The sequence below is a fragment of the Schistocerca cancellata genome, chromosome 1, assembly GCF_023864275.1.
Source record: "Schistocerca cancellata isolate TAMUIC-IGC-003103 chromosome 1, iqSchCanc2.1, whole genome shotgun sequence".
Classification (NCBI taxonomy): domain Eukaryota; kingdom Metazoa; phylum Arthropoda; class Insecta; order Orthoptera; family Acrididae; genus Schistocerca; species Schistocerca cancellata.
The window spans coordinates 624519132-624528261 of record NC_064626.1 but is presented as its reverse complement, the minus strand read 5'-3'; positions in this window follow the sequence as shown (position 1 = coordinate 624528261).

Here is a 9130-nt window from a genome sequence, read left to right as displayed (position 1 = left end):
TGCACCAAATTTATGGCTATCTGTATCGCTAAGGCTCGCAAGCCTCCCCACCAACGGCAAGGTCCATGGTTCATGTGGGGGTTGAAAGCTTTATCGTGAAAATATTTAGTCACTGTACATTATTAACATTTGTTGTTTTAAAGTTATTGAAATGGTCTTGTGTCACTGCATGCGCCTCATTTATCTGAAATCCCCAATGTATTCAGATTTGCTTTAACACTTGTCTATGAATTATTAGATTCCCCAAGAGCTGTAAAAATCCATCTTTCACATTTTCTGAAACAGCGTAATTTTAGGTGCATCGCCTGCACAAAGGCCACGTGAGCTACAGCCATAGCCATCCAGATTCCCAGCTTTGAGTTCATCCCGTTTCCGGCTGCACCCTCCCTGTCTCTGCACCTGAGATCGCCCGCGGCGGCCACGCGACGTTCTCGTCCCGTAGACTCGCACCCAGCCAAGAGAGTAGTTTCACGTTACCTCTTGCCAACTATGAGTGGTCGAACAATTCACTTACATACTAGTAACGCTACAGTAGATACTTGAAAAAGGTTTCCGCAGACAATGATTACCTGTCGAACCAATGTGGAAAAGTACACTACTGGACATTAAAATTGCTACACCACGAAGATGACTTGCTGCAGACGCGAAATTTAATCGACAGGAAGAAGATGCTGTGATATGCAAATGAGTAGCTTTTCAGAGCATTCACACAGGGTTGCCGCCGGTGGCGACACCTACAACGTGCTGACATGAAGAAAGTTTCCAACCGATTTTTCAAACTCAAATAGCAGTTGACCGGCGTTGCCTGGTGAAACATTGTTGTGATGCCTCGTGTAAGGAGGAGAAATGCCTACCATCATGTTTCCGATTTCGATAAAGGTCGGATTGTAGCCAATCGCGATTGCGGTTTATCGTATGCCGACACTGCTGCTCGCGTTGGTCGAGATCCAACGACTGTTAGCAGAATGTGGAATCGGTGGGTTCAGGAGAGTAATACGGAACGCCGTGCTGGATCCCAACGGCCTCGTATCAGTCGAGATGACAGGCATCTTTTCCGCATGGCTGTAACGTATATCGTGCAGCCATGTCTCGATCCCTGAGTCAACAGATGGGGACGTCTGCAAGACAACAACCACCTGCACAAACAGTTCGACGACGTTTGCAGCAGCATGGACTATCAGCTCGGAGACCATGGCTGCGGTTACCCTTGACGCTGCATCACAGACAGGAACGCATGCGATAGTGTACTTAACGACGAACCTGGGTGCACGAATGGCAAAACGTAATTTTTTCGGATGAATCCAGGTTCTGTTTACAGCATCATGATGGTCGCATCCGTGTTTGGCGAGATCGCGGTGAACGCACATTGGAAGCGTGTATTCGTCATCGCCATACTGTCGTATCACCCGGCGTGATGGGTGATGGTATGTGGTGCCATTGGTTACCCGTCTCGGTCACCTCTTGCCTGCATTGACGGCACTTTGAACAGTGGACGTTACATTTCAAATGCGTTAAACCCGTGGCTCTACCCTTCATTCGATCCCTGCGAAACCCTACATTTCAGTAGGATTATGCACTTCAGCATGTTGCAGGTCCTGTATGGGCCTCTCTGGATATAGAAAATGTTCGACTGCTGCCCTGGCCAGCACATTCTCCAGATCTCTCACCAACTGAAAACGTCTGGTCAATGGTTTCCGAGCAACTGGCTCGTCACAACACGCCAGTCACTACTCTTGATTAACTGGTAGCGTGTTGAAGCTACATGGGCAGCTGTACCTGTTCACGCCATCCAAGCTCTGTTTGACTCAATGCCCAGGCGTATCACGACCGTTATTACGGCCAGAGGTGGATGTGTACTGATTTCTCAGGATCTATGCACCCAAATTGCGTGAAAATGTAATCACATGTCACTTCTAGTATAATATATTTGTCCAATGAATACCCGATTATCATCTGCATTTCTTCATGGTATAGCAATTCTAATGGCTAGCAGTGTAATACAATAACGGTTTCTTCATATAATGAGCTCAACACAAGGGTGGATAAGTTTTGGCATTTTTAAGGACTGTGTTAGGTACCAGACGGATAATATATTGAAGTGATATTGATTGTTGTTATTTCACGGTGACTACCATTTTTAATTGAATGACTTCAGCTTATGAAAATTGTAAGAAATTCGTTTTCTTACTAGCCGCATTGTCAGGTTTATTTTGTAACGAAGCGTATTCTCTGTGAATCTCCAACAACTAAAATAATGAAGCATTACAAGTTTCACTTATAGACAATGATGATGTTTTATTGTATCATTGTCAATGATCTGTGGATTTGTTAGTCTCACAAAGACCAAATGTGAGCATCACATGCTCATGTGTTCCCTCTTCAGCACAATCACATAAGAATGTAGCTCTGTTTCTATTCGGCAGGTTAGCATAAAATGGCCAATGGCCTATTGGAAAATGAACCACAAACCTCGTTGACACATGTGCATCCTTTCCTTGACATCTGGCAAAAATATGAATACACTCGATCAGTAGTTCCGTTGCTATATTGTATCTAGTAGCGCACTGCTAACTACCTAACTTTAAATATGCCATATGCCAAGCATCTGGAGCAAAGCTTCAATAGGTGTTGTGGGAAGCCCCTGTGAGACCGAGGACCACGTCGCACTGTAGATAGTCCAGTACAGATTTGCAACTCTTTAGGTTAAGCCGGTGCGCCCATACACCTAAAATGACTTTAGAATTTTCAGCGTGACAGACCTAAGCAGTACGCGGCAGCTACACTCCTGGAAATTGAAATAAGAACATCGTGAATTCATTGTCCCAGGAAGGGGAAACTTTATTGACACATTCCTGCGGTCAGATACATCACATGATCACACTGACAGAACCACAGGCACATAGACACAGGCAACAGAGCATGCACAATGTCGGCACTAGTACAGTGTATATCCACCTTTCGCAGCAATGCAGGCTGCTATTCTCCCATGGAGACGATCGTAGAGATGCTGGAAGTAGTCCTGTGGAACGGCTTGCCATGCCATTTCCACCTGGCGCCTCAGTTGGACCAGCGTTCGTGCTGGACGTGCAGACCGCGTGAGACGACGCTTCATCCAGTCCCAAGCATGCTCAATGGGGGACAGATCCGGAGATCTTGCTGGCCAGGGTAGTTGACTTACACCTTCTAGAGCACGTTGGGTGGCACGGGATACATGCGGACGTGCATTGTCCTGTTGGAACAGCAAGTTCCCTTGCCGGTCTAGGAATGGTAGAACGATGGGTTCGATGACGGTTTGGATGTACCGTGCACTATTCAGTGCCCCTCGACGATCACCAGTGGTGTACGGCCAGTGCAGGAGATCGCTCCTCACACCATGATGCCGGGTGTTGGCCCTGTGTGCCTCGGTCGTATGCAGTCCTGATTGTGGCGCTCACCTGCACGGCGCCAAACACGCATACGACCATCATTGGCACCAAGGCAGAAGCGACTCTCATCACTGAAGACGACACGTCTCCATTCGTCCCTCCATTCACGCCTGTCGCGACACCACTGGAGGCGGGCTGCACGATGTTGGGGCGTGAGCGGAAGACGGCCTAACGGTGTGCGGGACCGTAGCCCAGCTTCATGGAGACGGTTGCGAATGGTCCTCGCCGATACCCCAGGAGCAACAGTGTCCCTAATTTGCTGGGAAGTGGCGGTGCGGTCCCCTACGGCACTGCGTAGGATCCTACGGTCTTGGCGTGCATTTGTGCGTCGCTGCGGTCCGGTCCCAGGTCGACGGGCACGTGCACCTTCCGCCGACCACTGGCGACAACATCGATGTACTGTGGAGACCTCACGCCCCACGTGTTGAGCAATTCGGCGGTACGTCCACCCGGCCTCCCGCATGCCCACTATACGCCCTCGCTCAAAGTCCGTCAACTGCACATACGGTTCACGTCCACGCTGTCGCGGCATGCTACCAGTGTTAAAGACTGCGATGGAGCTCCGTATGCCACGGCAAACTGGCTGACACTGACGGCGGCGGTGCACAAATGCTGCTCAGCTAGCGCCATTCGACGGCCAACACCGCGGTTCTTGGTGTGTCCGCTGTGCCGTGCGTGTGATCATTGCTTGTACAGCCCTCTCGCAGTGTCCGGAGCAAGTATGGTGGGTCTGACAACACCGGTGTCAATGTGTTCTTTTTTCCATTTCCAGGAGTGTATTTGTAATTCACCGAATCTGCATGGGCAGTTTTGTGCATTATCGTATCTTCAGTTCTGTCGGTTACCGGTAAATGTCTGCTTTCTAAAACAGGTTATTGATCCTTAGGGAGGGACGCATGTTATGCAGGAGACTATATTCTAGGAATCGGTAATGTATCTGGTGCTGGTTTGTTGTGGTTTAATCTTGTCTGTAGATGTTTTAATATGTGATTCTCTTGGACTGTGGCATCATATTGTACGCAGATTGCGATGTAAATCGTACGTAGTGCTACAGGAGTATGCTAATTATTACTTTGTTTTATTAGAAGAACACGGCGATGAAGCTTCAATTCGGTTACTATACTCTAGTTATTTACAAGTATGCATATTAAGAACCAACACCTCGCTTCAAGAAGACAAGGCTTGTTTAAATTTAATTTAAGTAGTTTATAGTCACTGCATGCGATACTAATGAACTGTTTATTACACACACAACAGAACGGTCTGCATCGACGTGATCATCTGGCCTTTAGCACAGATTCTGATTTATTTATTTTATTCTTTTTATTTAGATAGGCCAAGATATATTCATTAACGATTTACCAAAATGTTTCAGCTAGCTCAAAGCATACGGCCGGCCAGAGATTCGAACTGTCTGCACCAATGAAATTTTCCACTAACCCTTGTATGTCGATATCGATACTGTTAACTTTTGAATATATTCACATTGAAATTCAGTTAATTTCATGTTTTACTTTTCACCTGATAATTCCATTTAACGTCAAATGTTACAAATCTTCGGTTCCAATGATTCAAGGATGTATTTTTCTCCCTCGTTAAAAAGTTCAAGTCTCTGATAGTATATCTTTGCATGATGAAAATTAAACTGGCTTGGCGCACAGACACTTTTTAAAATAACTTGGTATATTTCGAGCACTTCACTGTAAACTGCCTCTTATGTTAGCAGTCGCAACAACAATAATAACAGCAACTGGAACTGGAATCGGAATAGTAATCCGAATAGTAATGAGCTAGCAATGATGGTCACGAGCGTATATAGGGAAAAACAATCTGCGGTATTACAACTATGTTTTAATCATTTTACTTCCTTTTAATTAAAAATTTTACTCAAATATTTCACGTCATGCTAATTAAAAGTTATTATGAAAGAAAGAATTAGTGAAATATTTACCTACCACTGAAGGAAATGCGGGAGTGGTTTCAGCAGGTGACCTTGTTTGATGCTGTTACCAGATTGTTTACCATGGATCAGTACTACATCTATTTACGAACAGCATTTGTACTTTCTTCCTGCCGTATGCGAGAATCAACAGGGGTCACATCCACGACATCATCATCACAAACTACTCCATCAGCAATGTTTTACTGTTCTAATAGCATCAACAGTGGCTTGATTCTAATATACGAAGCAATAGGTTCTCTTATAGCCGTCGTTGGGAAACGTTTGTCATTTTCCTTCATTACATAATGATTCTGATCCAGCTAATCAACTGTTTCGCCCTTGTAATAATTGATTACACACTATGACATAAAATTAATACCTAGCACTTTTATTTGTTTGGTGGCTTGCATAATTGCAGCTAAGTATTGCGAAATACTCGAAATATTCATGTTAAATTCTCCGATGTAGTCAATAACTGCGTGCGTCTAAGTATTGCCTGCCTGTCCAGGAATGCAAAAATATCGTCTGAGGGCCGCTGTATTTAAAAGCAGTGGCTGGCCTCTGTGACGTACCAGCTTAAAATACCGCACCTGTGTGACGATACTCGTTCCCGTCAGACAGCGCTCCCCGCACTGGTCACAGTCTGCGGGCAATATCGATGCCACAACTGGTCTTCCTTTGAAGCGGTAAGAGAGCCGTATTGGCGTATCGATTCTCGGTTGGACATGACAGGAGCCAACCTGCGTAACGCGATCACGTGTGGTGGGCGGCGCAGGCGGCGGCGCAACGCGGCCTGCCGGACAAAAGCCAAGGATTTGGTAGTCTCTTCACGTGGCACGCCACACTGACGAACGGCGCCATATTGCCTCCGCATATCAGTGCCGCTTAAACGTAGGTCCAGCGCAGTGATTCATTGCGCAGTTGATTGCTAACGTAGCAAATCTGAGGACAAGGAACTCATTATACACTCCTGGAAATTGAAATAAGAACACCGTGAATTCATTGTCCCAGGAAGGGGAAACTTTATTGACACATTCCTGGGGTCAGATACATCACATGATCACACTGACAGAACCACAGACACATAGACACAGGCAACAGAGCATGCACAATGTCGGCACTAGTACAGTGTATATCCACCTTTCGCAGCAATGCAGGCTGCTATTCTCCCATGGAGACGATCGTAGAGATGCTGGATGTAGTCCTGTGGAACGGCTTGCCATGCCATTTCCACCTGGCGCCTCAGTTGGACCAGCGTTCGTGCTGGACGTGCAGACCGCGTGAGACGACGCTTCATCCAGTCCCAAACATGCTCAATGGGGGACAGATCCGGAGATATTGCTGGCCAGGGTAGTTGACTTACACCTTCTAGAGCACGTTGGGTGGCACGGGATACATGCGGACGTGCATTGTCCTGTTGGAACAGCAAGTTCCCTTGCCGGTCTAGGAATGGTAGAACGATGGGTTCGATGACGGTTTGGATGTACCGTGCACTATTCAGTGTCCCCTCGACGATCACCAGTGGTGTACGGCCAGTGTAGGAGATCGCTCCCCACACCATGATGCCGGGTGTTGGCCCTGTGTGCCTCGGTCGTATGCAGTCCTGATTGTGGCGCTCACCTGCACGGCGCCAAACACGCATACGACCATCATTGGCACCAAGGCAGAAGCGACTCTCATCGCTGAAGACGACACGTCTCCATTCGTCCCTCCATTCACGCCTGTCGCGACACCACTGGAGGCGGGCTGCACGATGTTGGGGCGTGAGCGGAAGACGGCCTAACGGTGTGCGGGACCGTAGCCCAGCTTCATGGAGACGGTTGCCAATGGTCCTCGCCGGTACCCCAGGAGCAACAGTGTCCCTAATTTGCTGGGAAGTGGCGGTGCGGTCCCCTACGGCACTGCGTAGGATCCTACGGTCTTGGCGTGCATCCGTGCGTCGCGGCGGTCCGGTCCCAGGTCGACGGGCACGTGCACCTTCCGCCGACCACTGGCGACAACATCGATGTACTGTGGAGACCTCACGCCCCACGTGTTGAGCAATTCGGCGGTACGTCCACCCGGCCTCCCGCATGCCCACTATACGCCCTCGCTCAAAGTCCGTCAACTGCACATACGGTTCACGTCCACGCTGTCGCGGCATGCTACCAGTGTTAAAGACTGCGATGGAGCTCCGTATGCCACGGCAAACTGGCTGACACTGACGGCGGCGGTGCACAAATGCTGCGCAGCTAGCGCCATTCGACGGCCAACACCGCGGTTCCTGGTGTGTCCGCTGTGCCGTGCGTGTGATCATTGCTTGTACAGCCCTCTCGCAGTGCCCGGAGTAAGTATGGTGGGTCTGACACACCGGTGTCAATGTGTTCTTTTTTCCATTTCCAGGAGTGTATGTTTATTATGGCCGTCTGTTTTTCGTATTGGACTGTGCTACTCACTTCGTGGAATGATTATAAAGTTCTACTTTGTACTGTCGGCTGTGGCTAGAGGTTTCACTATAGGCACTGAAAACGTAACAAAACTTACTTCATAACGAACTCGTGGCTCTATAAATAATGAGATGAATTACATATGCAACGGTCAGCCCTTACTTACGCGTATGACGCCTTGCACCTACGATACGAGTGAACAGGCTTATCCAGAACATAACAAAATAAATATTGCTAGAACTTTTGATACTACAGTGTACTGTCCGCTAATATCAACGTAAGAATGTATATCTACGTCTACATCTACATTTATACTCCGCAAGCCACCCAACGGTGTGTGGCAGAGGGCCACTGTCATTACCTTCCTTTTCTGTTCCAGTCGCGTATGGTTCGCGAGAAGAACGACTGCCGGAAAGCCTCCGTGCGTACTCAAATCTCTCTGATTTTACATTCGTGATCTCCTCGGGAGCTATAAGTAGGGGGAAGCAATATATTCGATACGTCATCCAGAAACACAACCTGCCACTTGGTGTTTGTTATTAAGTTGACGCACTTTCAATGGAGCCTCAGTAGGCTAGGCTTTGAAATGACCCACCGTAACAGGAAAATAGTCACCAAACTTATATACTGCAGCTGTTGACAGATTCTGTAGTAAAAGGTTCACTAAAGATTAAAAAAGTTACTTGTTCCTTGTCAACAGAATGTTCAAATTGGAAAAAAGAAAACAGTTTCTCCACGTTGTCTCTTTGACGATCGAGACAAATATACTGCCTGACAAAACAAGAGAAGCACTCTGAAGAGGAGGAGAAAGCCAGATGAATCTTCAGTTTCTGAGACAAATTTTATGCTAATTTCAGTGATTACAAACTCGAGTCAAATTTACCAATATCTTAACTCTCTGACCCCATTTAACAGTATGATGTTGAATCCATCTAACCTCGGGGGGGGGGGTCTTCTGGAGATACGTGGATGACACTTTCATAGTGTGGCCCCACGGAGAGGATAAACTGATAGAGTTCTTGGAACATCTCAATTCCATTCACGGAAACATCAAGTTCACTATGGAGCGAGAGAAGAATGGCTGTTTACCGTTTGTGGATATGCTGGTTCGCCGGAAAGAAGATGGATCTCTAGGTCATTGCGTATACCGTAAGCCCACACACACAGACCTGTACATGCAGGCGTCTAGCTGCCACAATCCGTCTCAAATTATGAGTGTTCTGAAAACTTTGGTCCACAGGGCTCATGTAGTGTCTGATGTTGACAGCCTGCAGGATGAGCTTGTACACCTGGAGGCAGTTTTTAGGAGAAATGGCTATTCGCAACAGCAGATTAAC